Below are 21192 nucleotides of genomic sequence, written 5' to 3'. Positions count from 1 at the left end.
ACCGTCATACATTTGCACTCTAAAATATAATGGTGCATTCAAACACCATATATGCTGTTTTTCCAGTGTCAAAAAATACATCATTTAGGGTGTACTTTAACCCCATTTCTATGATCAATTCACGCCATTTACTAAGATTATTTGCAAGTATTAAGGAAATATTAGGCATTTAAGCACCATTTACAGTGGCTTTTAACATCTTTTTTAGACAATCTGTTGAACTTCTAATATTACTTAGTTTAATGGTTTTAAAAATAGGGAAAAAGTAAGCTACCTATGTCACATTATTAAACCAAGTGAAGTGAAATAATTGTTAAATATTTATTATAACCACTACACCACAGACACGTGGTAAGTCTAAGTTTTCCAACAGATCTAACTAATTATTATGTCCAATCACGATGGTTAAAACATGTATCTACCAGGGCTTGAACCTGGGACCTTCCGCGTGTGAAGCGGACGTGATAACCACCACACTACAGATACGTATTAACACTGAGTTTTCCAAGAGATCTAGCCAATTATTATGTCCAATCACGATGGTCAAAGCCGTACTTCTGTAATTAAGTAAAATTAACATACTTAGGCTTAATTGTTTTGATCAAGCTGGCCGATAGCACACCCTGAATAATTAATTGTTAATTTAAGATAATTCCGAAAAGTATCTTCGCTGTAGTTTTTAAGTTATCGGTGGGGAAAAATCACGAAAAACCCATGTTAATCTCCATAGGAAATTAGCAAAAGCGGGTGAATATTACTTTAACGTTACAAAACGGTATCAAGTCATATCTACAAGGGCCTACCGGACCTGTAGAATTAATTTGATCTTGATTTCAAAAACCCTTTAGTTAATATAGGTTACGCAATGAGAATGAAATTAACGACACTACACCTTCTGTGAGTTTATAAACATTTGTTTGGCGTTGTTGAAGCGAGACTTATTATTCACTTTCTCGCAATTAATATTCCTTTTCACTATGACAAATGCGTATCATCTTGTCAGATGTTGCTGGTTAAGCAGTTCGAAATAATAAGGGATTATTTGAAACGATCCCTGAACATGAAGTAAATATCGTATTTGGAACTCTATTAGAAAACAATTAATTAGGGTGAGCGAGAAAGCAGTGGCGCCGCTAGGCTTTTGTTTTTGAGGGGATATAGCCCCCCTCCCCCAAATTTCAGAATTAGCCCCCAAAAACTGTTCTTAGGCCCCCAAAATTCAATAGCAATATAATACGAAATTATATTGATAGATTCGTTATGTTTCATCTTTATAGAGAAGAATTTCAATAGAGACCATTCAACAGATGGAAACCTGTAAATTGTTTCAGGTTCTTTTGGAGGGAGTCCCAGTTGTGGCGACTAAAAGGAAACCAAATCTAAATTAAGACAAGTGAAATTCTTAAATCCACATGTGTCTCATAGTCAATAAATTCGTTTCCGTACTCTAAATTCTAATAATAACTTTCAAATACTTGCTCGTCATTCACTCGGTCGTAACCAACAAATATAAATCGGTGCCCACCAAGAAAGTTGTCAAGAAAATGGGCCGAGAAACCCTGGGAAATTTCTGCGAAAACGCCTCGCTCTTGTGCGTTGAACGTAAGTGATTATTTGTATTTAAAAATCATTCAGATTAGCGGGAGCCTGCTGTGTATAGGAGATCCTTTTACCAGAGATTGTCTTTCTTTGGTTAGTGCAAAGCTAAAGCAAACTGTGTAATTTTGCCTCACATTACTTTTTGTCTGCTGGCTGTGTCGTGGCTGATCGGAGTGACTTTCATTTTGTTCTTTTTGGGTTGTTTCATGCGGACAGAGTTCTCAACGGAAAGCTACAATTACATCAACACCCTCTTGGACTTGATAAAATCACAAATTCCACCCGTAATGATCCCGGAAACATACGAACACCTTCAAGTTTTGGTGAATAACCTTCTGTATGTTATTCTGTAACTTATTCCCATGCTCTTCTGACGTCGTTGTTGCGTATCTACAGGCAGCCCAGGACTCAGTGCTTAAGGAATGGCTAGGTGCACTCGATAGGAAGAAAGTTGACCGGGATTTGTGGGATACTATGAGGACCAATGATTTCATTCCCATTGTTTCCGGCAAGAAAGCGGCGATTACAAAGGTCGAATTTCTAAAATTTTTCTTAAAAAAATTAGTAAAAAGCTTGAAAAACCCAGTAGTAAAGATTTCATCATAAGCAAAGGAGGACTTTACTTTTCGCAACAAGAAGTTGGCTTCGACTATCTACTCAACATGTTCAACACCTCTTGGGTGAGAAGCAGTCCTCACTAGCACGAGTCCGTCCAACTGAGTTGGGTGAGAATGACTGTAAAATGATTGGCGCATTTTATAGACTGTTCTATTGAAGCATGGCACTCTTATTCGTAACGCAAGTTTTCAACCATATGGGATTTAAGAACAAATACAGGATTGAAAGCCTCAAATGCATGAAACCGTTGAAAAGTGTGCCTGATTTGGTTCTGAGCAGCGTCAACGTTCCGTTCTACTTTCTCCTCATGTCGTTGTCAGGAACAGTAGCTGCTGTCATAACCGAAATAATCTTCTACTAATTAACTTAAAAGATGAAGTTTAAATACGTCACGACACCAAATTGAATTTCTCGATAATACACAAAAACTTTCTATTTACTTCGAAATGAATAGTTCACGAATGAAATCACTACGTGTTGGGATCTACTCGTGAACTTAACAGGGGTAATTAGGCACTTATGGCACGAAAGCGATTAAATCATTACTAACTCTCTTGTGAATTTAAATAAAATTAATAAAACTTGGCAAACATGGTTTTAGTTTTATCAAGAAACTTGCCAATAGAATAATTGTCGTCATTGATTAAACAAGTAATTAAAAACTACAGTTGTAGTTTCCGTTTGAGACTTGAAAGTATAGCGAAAATTGGCAACACCAAATAAGAAATTTTGGAATTCTGAAATGTTATCGTTGATATAAAAATCATCAATTAAGAGAGCTGCATTAGAAGTTAAATTACGATTAAAATCTTTTCATATGAGCTTAAGGCGTAAGATATATTGTAATTTCCAAGAAACGATTTCAGTAAAACCTGACCTATAATATTTCGTCTTAATATGAATAAATTAAAAGGGCAAGTTTCATTTAAACTTCACTTTATAAATTGAATTTACTAAAGTAGATTATATTCTTCTTATAAAATAAGTGGCTTTTCGATTAAACTTGGTTAACTTTTCACCAAGATACAAATTTTTGGAAAAAAACAGGTTCACCCAAAAATCAATTGTATTAAGCGAATTGATCTTCCCCTTCTAAGGAATAATTATGTAAGAGGTTGGCTCACGCGCCAGCTCTCGCGAGTCGCGCGCTTCAATTCAAAGTTTCCAACTAGGCTTAAAAATAACATTACGCCTAAGATTAAGCTTAAGCCCAAGTCCTAGTACTTGTACACTTTTAACCGTCTACGTTACAGAAAACAGACATGAACTTACTGTAGCGCCTAATTGTGAAGATTTTGATTTTTAGAGGGACAAAATTTCTTTAAGTATATCTAACGTTTTATAAGGTAAAATTTCGAAATTATTTAAGTATTATTAATGTATGTATGTATTTTACTAAGTAATATACATGTTAAAAACTTAACGATTTCAATAAAACTGGTCATTTAATGAAAAAGCTATAGACCGCTTTGTTTCTTCTTCACTATTGAATCATGGAACTAACTAACACTAGGGACGGTCAGCACCGATACAACTTATATTAGTCTCTCTGAAAAACATTCGTTGATAAACCCTCCCGCTTTTAACTCCCCCTCCTGAAAATTGGTGATTAAAAACGGAACTGGGCTAGATTCTTAACGCCATCTATAATTTAATTTTCCTACTAGTATACGAGATCTGCTGTAAAAGTCGTTTGCTATGTTAGGCGTAGTGTAACCTTTGTATAAATTGTGATACTATGAAACTAACAAAAGCTTAGAAACTCATTTTATCCCTAACCTTGAAACTTAATTTATTTACGGAACTAAGTTTTTAACACTTTATAGGTTGTACCGTTGTTTTTAAAATAATCATAAATATGGCGAGACCTAAGAAGATTTGTGTGTATAGTGGTTGTAGAAGTGACAATCGCGAAGCGCATAAACAGTACAGTACATGAAAGATGTAGAGTTTATCGCTTTTACTGAACCTATGCCTAATTATGAAATTTCTCAGCAATGGACAGAAAGAATGGTTAGGTTGATGGCTTTTTGCTACCCCCTCCCCTTTTAAAAATTGAATCACTTTTCCGGTTCGCAACAAATGCTCGCTAGGGTGCGTTGTCACCAAACATTTCTCAGATATTCACGCTTGCGGAGAGTCCCTAGCGTTAGTTACTTCCATGATTGAATTGTGTTTTAAAAAGATAAATATTGTCTAGTCGGAAACCGCTTTTTCAACATATTTAACGTTCCACGTCCACTATTTTTAATCTAAGTTTGTTTTTATTTCAAAAATATTTGCCCAACTGTCCAAGCGTCACAAAAGCGTAATCATGGATTTCCAAGAACTCCATTTGGGCAACAAGAGTTCTCAAAGTTATCCATAATTTCGATTCGAACCCTCGCAACAGTTAGTACAGTCAAAGGTACAATCGTGAGCACCGATTACGTTGAGCGACTGGGCCATAGGCCTAATGACGTGACATAAATAGTGGTCAGTAAAGAGACCCTATTGGACCGTATTTTCTGTTATCATTGGTATAGTTCAATGGCAAATAAATTTCAAGTCGAAAATGTAAATCCTATGATATTATGCCCAAACTGACACAGTTTACAAGTTGCGATTGGATTGTTATAGGGAAGACCCCTAGATTTAATGAAAAAACTGAAAGACAATGATTTCTAATTTAATTTAAGGGGTCATCCGTAAAACACCGCAATCACAATATGTAAACATTGACCCTTTAGACAAAATGTCATAGAAATAGCATCTTCGACTCTAAATGGCCCATTGCACCCATTGTACTTCATTCGTCCTACCACCCTTTTTGTAATACTCCGAATTGATTTGTACTACGGACGTCTTGTAAAATGGCGGCTGGGAATTTTAAAGCCTTCTTCACAGAAAATCGTTTAAACCGCAACCTTAACTATACCGGTAGACTATTTGAGCTATGTTGTTTTTGATTTGTATTTACCCTCAGAAATCTTGGAGCCGCGAAATATAATCGAAACTCCCATTAAAAGAAAAATAGATGTAAACAGGGAAGCGTCAAGCTTCAACATTTCTTTAAATTGCTCCATGACGCTTATAGCTTAAACGGTTTAAGAAACAGGAGGGTGGTCAACAGTAGGTTACGGTTAACGTCGTGGATCAAGAAGCTTACCCAATGTCCGGCTTGGGGGTAATTGCGAGAAATACCCAGATTACAAAATTATATTCAACGGCAAGTACAAAATGTTATTTTGATTCTTTTAAATTACTCTCTATTTCCTAAGGATTATTAACAATATATATATACTAATTAACAATCGAAAATCTATATGAGCAACATTTTACTGTTATTCAAGATATCGGATTGTAGATGCTAGATTTCATACCTGGAAACCTAAAGAGAAGTAAATGACATGGAGTTTCAGGGAAATAGTCGATATTTTAAATACAGGTAGAGAATTCGCATTTTCAAATTGTGTATGTTATTTATCCCTGATTTTAAAAACCGAGTTTAAAAAATTATAGGTTCGCTAATAAGACTGAAATTAGGTATGCGACATTCGATGTGAGTTCAAATAATTTCTTTTGCGTTGTTGATTCGAGATTTCATCAGGGTCTCGGAATTAATAAACGAATTTTTTGCACTTTCATTTCTTTTCAGTTCTGGTGGGTGAAAAAAAACAAACACAACCAGTTCAGATTCATGGCGGAATTTTTAGAACGATCCCTGAACATAAAGTAAATATCATATTTGGAACGCCTTGAACCGCTAATCAATTCTCGCTCGTTTGACAAAATTGGTCTGCGAAAACTGAAAAACTAGACAGGTGGAACCGTTGAGTAGTGATTTTACACCTAATGTTTGAAGAATACTTTAATTTTATTCATAATAAATCTCTCAGTAACGATTGGACACTTGTTATTCATTTTGTCCGTTCATTTGAAGGGTCAAGTGGGGTTATACTTTCCGTTCAGAGATAACTGAATTATATAATAAGTTCAAAGTAAGTGATTTACGCCTAATACGGCAACGCTGAGCTGAGTTACTGATTTACAAATTATAAAAACATTTAATCCTTACGATGGTTTAAGAATACTCATATCTTCACGCTAAACGCGCCACGCTCACATTTTGATGGCCGACTGGGATATTTCACTCCGTCTGCTCCCTATGGAACGACCAACACGATTATCATTTCGGGGCCCCGAAGATAGTCACGTCCACATCCTTTTCCTTCTTAAATATGGACACTCCAGTAAATTTGGCTCAATAAACATTCCATTCACAGCCCAATTCATTAATTTCCATTCTCGATTCAATAGGTGGCGATTTTAACGGTGTCCACTGTGGTCCTTCTGTCACTTTTGCTCGTTGTTCGCTCCATCGTAACCAACAAATACAAATCTTTAAGCACCACTAATGTAGTCAAGAAAATGGCCCAAGAAACCCTGGGAAATTTCTGGGACAACGCGTCGCTCTTGTGTTCAGAACGTAAGCGATCCAGCGCTCCCTTCCATCTGACAACAATCCACCCTCTCACCAGCCGGTTTCGTTTGAGGAATTCAATTACGAAAGATTATATTCCCATAACGAAATATGCCTCGTGCTTTCATCACACACAACTGTATGATTATGTTCCCTACAGCGATTCCCTCCATTTTGCCCCACATTACTTGTCGTCTGCTGACTGCGTCGTGGCTGATCGGAGTGACTTTCATTCTGTTCTTCTTGGGTTGTTATTTGCGAACGGAGTTCACGACGGAGAGCTACATTTACATCGACACCCTCTCGGACTTGATCAAATCGGGAATTCCACCAGTAATGATAAAGGAAACATACCAAAACCTCCAAGTTTCGGTGAATATCCTTCTGTATGTTAATTTTCTCAATCCTTCTGACGTCATTGTTGCGTATCTGCAGGCAGCCCAGGACCCGGCTGTTAAGGAATGGCTAGACACACTCGATACGAAGAAACTTGAAGACGATTTACGACGTTGTCTCTTTGGTTATACTTTCATGCCCATTATTTCCGGCAAGAACGCCGCGATCGCAACGGTCGAGCTTCTGAATATTTTCTTGAAACTGTTAAAGGACGAACTACCCAGTAGTATAGAGTTGATCAAGAGCAAAGGACTTTATTTTTCGCAACATGAAGTTGGCTTCGACTACGTACACACCATTTTCAACACTTCTTGGGTGAGTCCCCAAGTGCATGAGTCCGTCCAACTGAGGTCGGTAAACATTTTATGGTAAAATGATTACAGAGTTTTAACGAATTTCTATTGCAGCATGGCGCCCTTTTTCGAAACGCAAGTTTTCAAATATATGGATTTTCAGAACCAATACAATATTGAACGGATCAAATGGCAGAAACCGTTGAAAAGCGTGATTGATTTGGACCTGAGTAGCGTCGGCGTTCCTTTCTACTTTCTTCTCATGCTGTTGTCAGGAACAGTAGCCGTTGTCACAGCAGAAATAATATTCTACTAATTAACTTGAAAGATGCAAATTAAATACGTCACCCCAACAAATGGATTTCACTATAATACATTAAAACTTTTTATTTCGCGTGTTGCGATCTACTCTTGAACTTGTAGGGGTAATTATGCACTTATGCCACGAAGGTGATTAAATAATTACCAATTATCGCGTGAATTTTAATGAAATTTAATTAAATATATGGATGTATGCTTTTCGTTTCATCATGAAACCTTGCAATAGAATAGTTTGTCGTCATCTTTATGGCAATTTTGACATGAGAGTTTCCGTTTCTCAATAGGCGATACCAAATAAAATTATATCGAACTCAAATCTAAAGTGTTATAGTTGATATATAAAAGCTTCCATCAAGTTTGATGGATTAGAAGCTATATTACAATTAAAAACTTTTCACGCGAATTTTAGGAAGTTACAGATATTGTATTTTCCTCTAAAAGTTGAAAGATTAGAATTGAAATAAGGGCTTGAAAGCGTTTGTTAAAACCCGACCAATTATAATTCACCTTAATATGAAGTAAATTTAAATGGCAGTACCATTTAAACTGCACTTTTTAAAGCCAAGTAAATGAAATAGGGAATATTTTTCAATAATAAAAAAAGACAAGTCTCGATAAAATTGGGTTACATTTACCCAAGACACAAATTGGCTTTCTGAAATTTGTGGTGCCTTTTTGCAATTTTGGGCCGACCACATACGTAGATAATTGAAATAACCTAATTATTAGGAGCTATTGTTTCAATACAATGACCTTCTTGGTTTCAGCCTTTGCAAAACCTACCCCTGTGATTCAAAATCTTTAGATCCACTAACAAATTATGGAAGTCACCCTGTTGTTTTCTTTTCATAAAAATTCCTCTAATCCATTGGGACATTTTCTCTTTTTTTTATTCAAAATTAGCAGCGAAATTAAAATTGTTCTCCTGTGCAATAGCAATACCTCTTGTCTGAAATCGCTCATTTTTACATTTATATTTTCTCGCGACTCCCGCGGGAAGCAAAATTGCAATTTGAATGGTTGTCGCTTGAAACGCTTGAACTTCATCCGCGTTAACAAGTTTTAAGCGAACGCGAAATTTCGAGCGACGCCAGTGGGCATCCACCTTTAGTCATGGAGCAAAATATAAGTCCTACTTTATTTCCTGGTGGGAATCTCCAAGCCACTGGAAACCATAATAAATGACCAGCTTACAAAATACCTAGAAGACAATGGCCTAATCTATGAAAAACAAGCGGGATTCCGTAGAAATCACTCCACCACTCTGATCACAGCACACCTGATTGAATGCATTATTAATAACACAAACTGCGGGAAGATTACAGGTGTTCTTCTAATTGACCTCTCAAAAGCATTCGACATGGTGAACCACGAGATACTTCTTCACAAACTAGCTGAAATAGGCTGCTCACTGTCAACGCTCAAATGGTTCTATTCATATCTTTCAAATCATACTCAGTCAGTAACCATAAACGGATCAACATCGCCAAAGGGCACCATTGAACGAGGTGTACCCCAAGGCAGCATACTTGGCCCGATCCTATTTTCTATCTATGTGAACGACTTCTCTCACGGTATCAGGTCAAAATATCGTAAATAAAATGTCGAATGCTAAAATAGCGTGTTCATTTCGTCTAAACAAACAATAGCGAAATGCAATAATAGCGAGAACAACAACAGTTAAATGAAATAATAGCGATAGCAAGGTTAGCGAAGTGCAACAATATCGAGAACAACAACAACGAAATGAAATATTGGAGAGAACAACAATTGCGAATTTCTTACGGTACCTTAAAATATTTTTAACAATGCATACGCACTCCATACTAAAAGATAAAACACCGACCATAATCCCCCGTAACAGGGAATGCAAAAAAGAGGGTATACGGACTAAATAACCCCAAGACAAAAGACCCCCGGTCATAATTCCCCATTTTTGAAAACGTACAAAATTCCCGCTCTCTCATGACAAAATCCCCCAGTCATTTTTCCCCCCATCCGAGGTAAGAGTACAAAATCCCCCCACGCTCTAGACAAAATCTTCCGGTCATAGTCCCCCCGACAGTGATTAATAAAAAGGTCGTAAAAAATACAATATCAAAATTATCTAAAACACTAGCAGTGTCAGCGATTTGGTGGCGTAGTGGATAAGGCGTTGAACAGCGGGGTGAGGGATGGTGGGTTCGATTCCCCGAAGGTAAATAAATATTATTATAATTAAATTTGACTTATTTCTAATTGATTTGCGACTTTCATGCAGTTCTAGGGCAAAAATAGGTTTACGTAAAAGTTATTAGCGTAAATATGGTGACAATTTACAAATACGAAATATTTTTTGCTTTGGATTGGTTAATTGGTGGTGTCAATAACATGCAATATTTACGTTCAGTTTGTCAATATTTTAAGTTTATTCGGGTTGGGTTGGATTAGGTTAGGTTTGGTTAGGATTGGTTAGGTTTGGTTTGGTTAGATTTGGTTTGGTTAGGTTTGGTTAGGTTTGGTTAGGTCAGGTCAGGTCAGGTCAGGTCAGGTTAGGTTAGGTCAGGTTAGGTTAGGTTAGGTTGTAATAGGTTAGGCTAGAGTTAGGTTAGTAATATTTTATAAATAACTTTAAAATTTTACGCCTTTTCCAAAATATTGTTGTTCTTCTTCATTGACTTCCCAAAATAACATGCCTTTTCCAAAAATTTACATTTTGTATTTACTTCCGATATAACATTACTCCTTTTTCCATAATATTGTGCTTTATTTTATATACTTACTATAATAGAGATTTCCCTGCCTATCCATCACAGTTTGGGGGGGGGGGAATTTGACCTGGGACCGGGGGGAATTTGTCCTCGACATCCATTCGGGGGAAATTGTCCGGGGGATTTTGTCGCCTACGTGAGGGATTATGTCCATATCTTCTCTGATGGGGCGGGGGGATTATGACCGGGGGATTATGTAAAGTGGGGATTATGTCCTACATTCAATAAAGAGCGTACAAATACAACATCAATATTACCTTAAAGTTAGCAGTTGGTCGCGTCACTGACATTCATTAATGCCTTTAAATTTTACAATATATTTATTCGTGTTAAATCAGGTTTGGTTAGGTTAGGTTAGGTTAGGTCGAATTGTTAATACATTTAAATATAACCTTAGAATGTGAAAAATTAGTAAGGAATTATGGGAATGCATTTTTAGTTCAATTTTTGGTAATATTTGTTGTGTTAAGATTATTTATTTTTTAAGCATTCATAGATAAATTTCTTTTTGCGGCCAGTTTAATTTTTTATTACAACCATTGAGTAGAATCGTGCATATCTAAAACACTGCCTTCAAAAATCTTTCTTTAATAAAAAAGAAAATTCAATAAACTCAATATTTCAAGATAAAAAATATATTAGTCGCATTGCGTTGTTTCCAGAGATCAAAGGTTCGAAAATGCATAGCTATATATTTGAGGTTCTTATGTCAAACCGGCAGTAGTATCTTACGATATCCTGAATGATAGAAGGTATTTTGTTAGTTAAGTATGGCTTTTACGTTAATGAAAAACCAAAAGGGTAACAATTGTTTAGTGTTCGAGGGCTTTACTTTCCGACGTGAGTCATCGCGCAATAATGTCGAGTACTGGAAGTGTACTTTTTATGATAAAGGCAAATGCCGTGGACGAGTTAAATTGAAAGACGGGATTATTTCTTTTTCCGGAAGTCATAATCATGTCGCTGATGCTGCCGAAATTGAAGTAAAGAAGATTGTAAATCAAATGAAAGAACAAGCTGAGTCTACGCAAGAAAGCACTCAAAACATACTTAGCAACAACATAAAGTCCATTTCACCAGCAGTAAGCGGCCAACTTCCATCCGTGTCCTGTCTTAAACGAGTCATTCGTCGCACTCGTTATCAACGTTCCGGTGTTTTGCCAAGTCCAAAATCTCTTCGAATTGCAAATTCCCGAAGAGTACACAAAAACCTTGGATGGGAAACAGTTTCTTCAATACGATAGCGGTCCATCGCAATCAAGAATGATCATTTTTGCCACTGAAGACAACTTGCGGGTGCTGGAAAATTCCCTACATTTTTTCGCTGACGGAACATTCAAAGCAACGCCGCAATTATTCTACGAAATTTACACCATCCATGTCTTGAAGTTCCACACGGTCATTCCCGCCGTGTTTGTCATCATGCGGGATAAAAAGCAACAGTCATATGAAACGTTTCTCGTGGAACTGAAACGCTTAAAGCCTTTGATGAAGCCAGAAACAGTTATGACGTATTTCGAACAAGCTGCTATTAAGGCGTTTGAAACAAATTTTCCTGATGCCACTCAAAGGGGTTGCTTTTTTCATTTTTGCCAATGCGTTTGGAGAAAAATTCAACAAGTTCAAAGAAATACCAGAATGATGCGAACTTTGCCTTGGAAATTAGGAAGCTTTGTGCATTGGCCTACGTTCCCAAAAATATGGTAATTGAATGCTATTCGGAACTTATAAATTCGTCATTTTACGTCGAAAATACGATTATTCTGGCCCCTATCTTGGAATATTTTCAGTCTACTTGGATTGGGCTTTACGATAACAAAAATTATTCTATGTTAGTCAAGCCAACCTTTCCCATTCAGTTAAGGAATTGCCATGAGGCGTCTAAAGCTGGGTTGCCGAGAACAAACAACAACGTAGAGGGGTGGCACCGCGAGTTTAATGAGACCTTGGCCTGCTCCAACTTTGTGGACGTTTGTAAAAGCCTTACAAAAAGAACAAAAACTAAACGAATTGAAGATTGAATAGTACATCGCTGGAATCGAACCCCCTGCGAAAAGGAAACGCTACAGGGACACGGCTATTCGAGTTGAAGGGCTTGTTTCAAACTTCCAAAATCTGGATAAGTTAGAATTTCTGCGTGGAATTGCCCAAAACTTTAAACTACAAATTTAAATACATTTTTTTCAAACTATTAAAAATTTCAATGTGTAAACTAACATGAAATCTATAAAAATAATTGCATTCAATTTGGTAGTTTTCGAATCTTTACTACTTTATATTAGATTTCGTTGTAAAGGTATTTAGCTGTTATTAATTTCGCTAAAAATGTATTTAGCGCTTAAAGATTTTGAGGTAATTGTAATTCGCTAACTTTGTTCTCGCCATAATGATATTTCGCTATTTTTGCATTTCGCTGTTGTTGTTTTCGCTATTTTGACCGTCGATATTGTACCTTCGACATTTTGCATTTCGCTATTTTGACCTACAAGCTTCTCTCACATACTGAAATTTACGTCGCCCTTTCAGTTTGCTGACGACACGGCAATGCTTACGGCAGATAAAAATCCAGAAACTATTATCACTCAACTGGATAATGAATTTCAAAACTGCGTGACATGGTTCAATAGTATCGGAATGACCATAAATGTGAAGAAATGTGAATTCATTTTATTTGGATCCGCAGCGGGTCTTAAACCAATAGAAAGTATCACGATACTGCCTAAATCAACAATCAAAAGGGTTAGGGTAACAACGTACCTTGGTTTTAAAATCGACGAGAAAATTGCGTGGAAATATCATATTGCAGCGACCATAAGTAAAATAAAATCGAGAATTTACATTCTACGGCATTTAAGGCCACACATTCCACCATCTATTTTGGCCATATGGTATAAAACCTCGATACTACCAATATTCGACTATGGAGATATCGTCTACATGACGGCAAGCTCTACCTCACTACAAAAGCTACAAACGCTTCAAAACACCGCGGGAAAGATAATCCTTGGCGTGAAGAAACGGACAAACACTAACCTTGTACATGCGAATCTGTCATGGTCTTTACTAGCAACCCGTCTTAAAGTTCATTTAGCACGCTTTGTCTTTAAATCCAAGAGAAGCCAAGTTCCGACTAACATTCGACAGATATTCACGGAACTGTGCAACGTACACGGATACAACACGCGTGGGACAGAGCAAAATTTATATCTAAACCCACAAAAATCAAACCACAGTAAAAATCGACTATCCTTCAGGGGAGCAGTTTTATGGAATTCTCTACCCATGGATATAAAAAATTCAGCAACATATACAAATTTTAAATTAGAACTAGACAAGTACTTTAATTAGAAGTACAATTATAATCCCATAATTTTATCCTATGTAACTATCTAAATTTAATTTAATTTAACTGACGACTCTTGTAAATTAGCGACATAGCTAAAAAGAATATCGTCAATAAAGATGACTTTATTATTATTATTATTATTATTAACTGTATTTATAAAAACATGGAACTAGCACATTGTTGATGGCAATTAACATGCATTCTAAAACATTATGGTACCAAAATGGTGTTGTAGTGGTGAAACCTTTAGTCTGCACTATTTGCACACCTTGCCAGAGTGTTGAAATGGTGTGAAAATAGAGCGATATTTTATAAACACCATTAGCTAAAATGAATTGTTTAAAAAAGAGTTCCAAAAACATCATTCGATAAAAGGTGCTAAAATTATACCTTAATGGATTAAAATAACACCGTCGATTATAACATTAAATGGTATTTCATTTTTAGAAAACCACTTGCATATAAGGTGTAACAATGACTCAAAAAACTCCATTTGTTAGAAGGTGGGCAAATGAAACCTAAATTAAATAAAATAACACCTTCGAATACCACAATAAAAAGAGTTTAACTTGAAAATGAAGCTGTATTTTTAAATGCCATTACATTAAATAAAAGTTGTAAAGAAGCCACCAATTGTTATATGAAATTTAAATAATAAATCGATTCACGCCGTTTACAAATATTAGGCATTTATGCAACATTTACAGTGCTTTTTAACATATTTTTCAGACAATTATTGAACTTCTAATAATACTTCTAAGCTTAATATGCCAAGCGTCAAATTGATGGCAAACTTCAGGGTAATGTTCTCTCATGTATTTTCGGACTTGGATGTGACGATCAGTAATTAGGGTCTTCAAATGAACTCGGTTTGTGTCTAGAACTTTCAATCAAACAGCGCTTTAAACCCTCTAACTCCGTGGCGCTGTAAGATGTAACTTCGTTACAGTAAATAATCAATTCAAGTTTTGAACAAGCCTCTGTTTTAAAAACTGCACTATTATACCTGGACAAGTTGGAACGTTACCAATTCTCCAGTTTCTATATCCATGAGGGTATAGGAGCCATACTTAGCACTGTGGCCAAGACTGTCACAACGACCATCTGCTCCAAATGTGTACCTTTCAGCTCTAGCCAATAAGAGCTTTTTCTTCTTTATGCCAGCGAAGCATTATCGTACGATGCAAATAGTATTTCTGTATTTTGAAATATGTCTGAGAGGAAATAAAAGGGATTTGGAGAAAGTTGAACATTCTTATGTTTGTTGAGCGACCACCAGAAAACAAGATTACTACTGCTGAGATTAGACTTCCGAGTGGCATCTTTCCATGAGTTGGCTGGCTATACCAAGTTCTTATATGACGATTGACACCTTCAATTTATATGGCGACCATAGTACCACAATATGTTTAACTTTCGCTATTGTTGAACTTGAGCAAACCAAGCATGTTGCAAAAAGGCTCATCAGACAGCTCCCAAAAACTATGGACTTTCGTTCATTTTTTCGTGTTATGGCAGGACAAATCATCGTCTGACTCAGATCTGAAAAGTTTAGACTTTTTATTTCTATTCTGTTTAATTATTAGGGAAACAAATACCCAGAAACATAAATAGGGTTATAAGAAGGGTCCTCTTTTTCATTATCTTTAAATTCCTCATCGCTGCTATTATCGTCATAACCAGTTAAAGGGATTTCGTTTTGAATACCTGCTCTTGTGTAAAGATTGCACTGTGTCGCAAAATCACTCATTTTCTTAATCTCAGGTATATTATCAGTTTGTACAGCTTTGAAAGAAAATGTCATTTTCAAAATGTTCTTAATTAAAACAAAAACTGTTACCAAGATTTTCCTTTCGTGTTTATAAGAAATTTTGGTTGGGTTTGTTTAGAACGATAATTTATTTTGGGTGTTTGACAACTAAAATTTTTGGTTTCTATTTTTTGGGAAAAAGAATCACATTCTGAATATATTTAAATATAATGTATACACAAATCATGCTTTTTATGATTAAACTTAAAATCATAATACACAATAATACCTTATTTGAAGAAGAAAAGTCGCTGGATGAGGGCATATTAAGTTCATCAATATTAGGTTCATTGGTGCCAATCACCAATTCCTCATTAATTGTTCTAGATTAGAAATCCTTGAACTGGATTGGCCTTCAATTCATTCACTTATGATCTAGATGTAAAAGAAAAAATAATAGAAAAGAAAAAAAAACTTCATTCAAAGTTATAATACCTCTTTCCTACGCCGCTTTAACACAGCCATCCTTATAGGCGCGAACTTTTGTTCATTAATTGTCGGTACAGCATCGGGTTTTAATTTAAAATTTCGATTACCATTGTTACCAATTGAGAAGAAAAAGTCTTTACTTCCACTTAAATCAAAACAATCGCGTTCAAAGTGCAAATGACACACTCGCGAAGCCTTTGTAGGCCTAAACGATTTCCTCTTCATTTTAGCGAGCCACTGCTTTCAAACTATAAAGGAAAACGATTAAAACTATTACCGGGACTTGACGAATTACATGAATATGCACAAAAATAAACGATTTTTGAAGCAAAATACGTAAATAAATAACCACTACAGCGAAACCTAAACCCGTCCTAGAGTACGGTTTACACTTTAGTAAACACTGTTATCACTAATCGCGCCAAGACCAGTCTGTCGTCAACTACGTCACGGATATTTCTCGCTCGTGCATGGGCTTTTATCGTTAAGGAAATGAGAGAGAACTATATTCTTTGCAGGAAAGTACCCTCCGGGAAAGGAGATTGTGCAGATAGACTTTAAGTTTACTTAACTTAAATATCGGCTTCCAGAGGTACCGAACATTAATATCGAGCCACTTACATCGCAGTGAAGCTTAATAAATTTTTAGTGTATATATCATGAAACCGCTTGGTGGCGGCCAAGAACTTCCCCATGAATCTCTCACCGAAGAATATTAAAACGCTAAAATCGTATCAAGTGATCTCACCTTGACACAAACTACTACACATTCTTAATCTTGCGTGTCAAAGTTGAGTAGTGTCGCTATAATTGTAGTTGAAACTTTCCTCCCCAATTTATCACGATCCGCGACTGGGATTACTCCTTCGCTCTCCAAGTTCCAACAGACGAAACTACGCATCAACAAAGAGAAAGAAAAGTAAATTTTTTTTAAAATTCGAACAACCTGAGCCAACCGGTGAGTTAACTATCGGAAGACCTTAAAATAAACCTTCCTTATAGATTAAAGGCAGTATCAAGTCTTATCAAAGGGAGATACCAATAAACACCTAAAATTCCGAGATGGTAAAATACAAACCTATAAGTTGAAAATTTAACCTATTAATACCTATATTTTTATAAACACCCCGAGAAATATACTTTCTGTAACAATTTGAAACTTATAAAACTAACATAAGTTTGAACGCACAAATTGACCTTTTTTTCGACCTATAAATATCGTATAATTTTGGATTTTTAGATCTATTACACCAATTATTTATTTTTTGCATTAAGCGCAAAAAAACTGGTAATAGGCGGCTATGACTGTTAAGGTTATATCTTAATAGAGCTATCTCAGTTGTGACGTCAGTGCCTAGATAAAACGTCAAGGGCTTGGATTGGCAGTGGACGGCAAGGTTTTTTACCGGTTAGGTTCAATGGGCAAATACCATGGATGGGTCATTCTGTGAGAGTTCAACCAGCTCTTTGAACCCCACATGATCCGATTTTACTCATTATTTGTATTTATGGTTTTTTGACCTCCTGAAAACGATTCTGAAAGTTTTATCGCGATTTGTTCAATGGTTGTTGAGATACAATTTCGATAATTTTAAAAATTTTACCACCTACCCCTAAACGTTTTTAACTTTATCTCAGCAACTAACTATCGCAAAATGTTGTATGATAGCTCATTTTAAAGTATTTTACAAGCCAAAAAATAATATGAATTCTATTTTCTAGAAAAATAATTAAATCATTCAGTTTTTGCACTTAATATAATGAAACCTAATATTTCAATCACACACCTCACTCCAATTTCAAAAGTTTGGTCATTTTCGAATTTCCCACTCTTTTTTTACATAAGAATCACCAAAAACGCCAAGGTAATATTTTTATTTACAAAGATATTAATTTTTAAAATATTCTGAAAGAGCAGGAAAATTCCTTATTTTCAGCCCGGTTGATTTCATTATACTGTCGTCTGCTTCAACGTAGGTTGTTGATGTTGTGAGATTCAAAATGGATCGCAAATGTGCGACAAAGAAATGAGGCTTTAGATTTATGTTATAAGGCCGACGTAAGAGCTAGTGAGTGTGGGACTGCCGAATCGTTTGAACGTTTCAAATCTTATTTAAATCAATATTCGATTTTCGTCTACAAATTCGAAAATGGCGTCCCTGTTTTGATTTTAGGCGAAAATGATCCTGATGATACTAGGCCCCGCCTCTTTTTATTGAATGAAAATAACCATTATAATGTTATTACAAATTTAAAACCCCTTTTTAATCACGATCGATTCTGTGAAAAATGCCTCATCCCCTATAGGCGAATACAATCGCATAAATGTAATGACTTTTGTTTTAGATGCATGAGACCCACTATCTGCCAAGGCCCCAAGATAGCTTGTAGATTTTGTTTACGAAAATTCTTACGCGATGACTGCTATCAAAGCCACTTAGCATCTTCCAGCAGTAAAAAGCCGCTATGTGAGCGCCTTTTTCACAGTAAAGACTGTTTAAAAATTATTGATTTTTCCCGAAGAACTGAGATGCATACGTGTGATGAGATATATTGTCATATCTGTAAGAAATATCAGCCGAGCAATCACTTATGTTTTATTCAGGTTATCAAAGATAAACCTCTGAAAGTGCCATTCGTTAAAAAGCCTAGACCTAATCAGCCAAACCTTATGTATATTTTCTTTGACGTAGAATGTATACAAACGAAGGTGTGTCAGGAAAAGTTAGGAGCCTATGAACACCAGGCTATCTTGTTAGTCAGTATAACAGTGTGTGAGTTTTGTATAGATGAAACATCCCTAAATTTTAACTGTATTATGTGCGGGCAATTCGGACCTCGTAAACAACATTTCTCGGGTGGAAATCCTATATCTCTATTTCTAGATTACTTAATGCAATTGCATGCCGTTAAGAACGTCATCATACTGTCACATTTTGGCAGTAATTATGATAATCAGTTACTAATTAGGGAAATCATTAATAGAGATGAAAAATTCGTTCCGTCTTTGAAAATTAATGGAACTCGAATTTTAGAAATGAAATTGTTTAACTTGCTATTTCTGGATTCTTTAATTTTATCCCCGTAGCTTTAGCAAAGTTTCCCGCTACTTTTGGTATATCAGACGCAGTCAAAGGGTATTTACCACATTTTTTATTCAATGTAATAGAACACAATTTTGATGTAGATAGACAGGATGAAACCAACTATGTTATAGAAACTAATCTCCCCCTATCGAAGCGTATGGTTGTCAATATTTCACAAGGAAAAGTTTAGATGCCTTCTTAAAATGGCATAGCTCCGAAGATAGTAAAGGTAAAGGTTTCAACTTCCTGAACGAACTCAATTATTATTGTGAGAACGACACGGTTTTACTATTCCTAGGATGTTTAACTTTTCGTACACTACTCTTTAAAGTAACAGGCGTAGATCCATTTAATTGTGGCGCAATTACTCTTCCTGGCGTTTGCTCTTACGTATTTCGCAGGAATTATCTTAAACCTGATACTATAGGTATCATACCCGCTAATTATTATAGACTTAGCGAAACTCAGTCAATAGGAGCTATAGAATGGCTAGAGTGGACCGCACACAAACGAAATATATCTATCCAATCTTCCTTTAGAGGGAGAGAAACCAGAATACAAAAACTCAAAGTAGACGGATTTTGTGAAACCAACAAGGAAATATTCGAGTACTGGGGGTGTTTCTATCATGGGTGTAAAATACACTTTCCTTTAAACAGAAACAAGGCTTTGCATGGAGACCCTGCTCAAACTCTGAATTCCAGATATTTTAGTAGCATGAACGTGTTAGCCAAATTTGAATCCCTCAATTATAGAGTAAATGTCAAGTGGGAGTGTGAATGGCAGCAAGAAAAAGCAAATAAACCAGAAATAATAGAGTTTTTAAAATGTAATGACATTATGCCTAAAATAGCGAAAAGGTTGGACCCTCGTGATGCATTCTTCGGAGGAAGATGTTGCGCAACAAAACTATACCATAAAACAACAGGATCGGAGCGTATTCATAACGTCGATTTCACAAGTTTATACCCTTTCATTAACAAAACATCCAAGATACCTATAGGACATCCTGAAATCATATTAGACAACTTTCCTGATGTATTTTCGTTTGATGGACTTCTTAAATGTGACGTCTTACCGGCGCAAAACCTAATTCATCCTGTTTTGCCTGCTCGTATTAATGGAAAATTAACGTTTCCATTATGTTACACCTGTTGTAAAACCCAGTTTCAAGGCGATTGCGAACATACTACAGAACAAAGAGAATTGCGTGGTACATGGGTAGTAGACGAGTTACGTCATGCAGTAGAAAATGGCTACAAAATCACACGAATGTACGAGGCTTGGTCATACAAAGTTACACAGTATGACCCCAAAACAAAACAGGGAGGACTGTTTAAAGATTATGTTAATACTTTTTAGAGTATAAAACCCTAGCTAGCGCCTTTCCAGCAGATTGCCAGACTCAAGAAGATAAAGAGAAATACGTTAAAAGCTTCAAAGACGAAGAGGGTGTAGAAATGGATATCACGAAAGTAGAGAAAAATGAAGGTCTCAGATGCCTTAGCAAACTCATGCTTAACTCTTTTTGGGGTAAATTCGGCCAAAAAACAAGACACACCTCCACCGAACTAATCAAAGATGCCTACAAATTATACGCGCTAATATTAAATCCGGACTTGGAGGTTAAAAGTCTACTAACAATTAACGAAAACACAGTACTTGTAAAATACGAACACATTCTCGAAATGAGATTGTGCACAAACACACAAACGTAGTTATCGCTTGTTACACAACAGCTATGGCCCGATTACATTTACTAAAACATCTTGAAAAGGTCGGAGAGCTTTGTTTTTATTATGACACGGATAGTTTAGTGTACCTCTCGCCAGACGGGGCTCATTTGCTACCGACAGGCGATTATTTAGGGGAGCTCAAAAATGAATTAGAGTCCTATGGACCGGATGCCTATATTTGTGAGTGGGGGAGTGCTGGACCCCAAGAACTATTCTATGGACATTCCAGACCCTAAAACCGGCAAAAAAAATAACATTATCAAAGTTAAAGGATTTCATTTAAACGCCTCTACAGAAAATTATATAAATTTTGAAACAATGAAGAAACTACTGGGGGTAAACAATG

General features: G+C 36.1%; 1 non-coding gene across 1 annotated transcript; it reads right to left on the bottom strand.

The window, feature by feature from the left end:
• Window positions 1-413: 413 nt before the first annotated feature.
• On the bottom strand, window positions 414-486 carry TRNAV-CAC (transfer RNA valine (anticodon CAC)). The gene has a single exon. It is a non-coding gene; the product is annotated as a tRNA-Val (tRNA).
• Between the last annotated feature and the right edge of the window lie 20706 nt (window positions 487-21192).

This window comes from Phalangium opilio, unplaced genomic scaffold (genome assembly GCF_054372755.1).
Source record: "Phalangium opilio isolate 3A_F unplaced genomic scaffold, DU_Popi_V2 ptg000094l_1, whole genome shotgun sequence".
NCBI classification, from domain to species: domain Eukaryota; kingdom Metazoa; phylum Arthropoda; class Arachnida; order Opiliones; family Phalangiidae; genus Phalangium; species Phalangium opilio.
The sequence above is the reverse complement of the archived record's forward strand: the minus strand, read 5'-3'. Positions and strand labels throughout refer to the sequence as shown.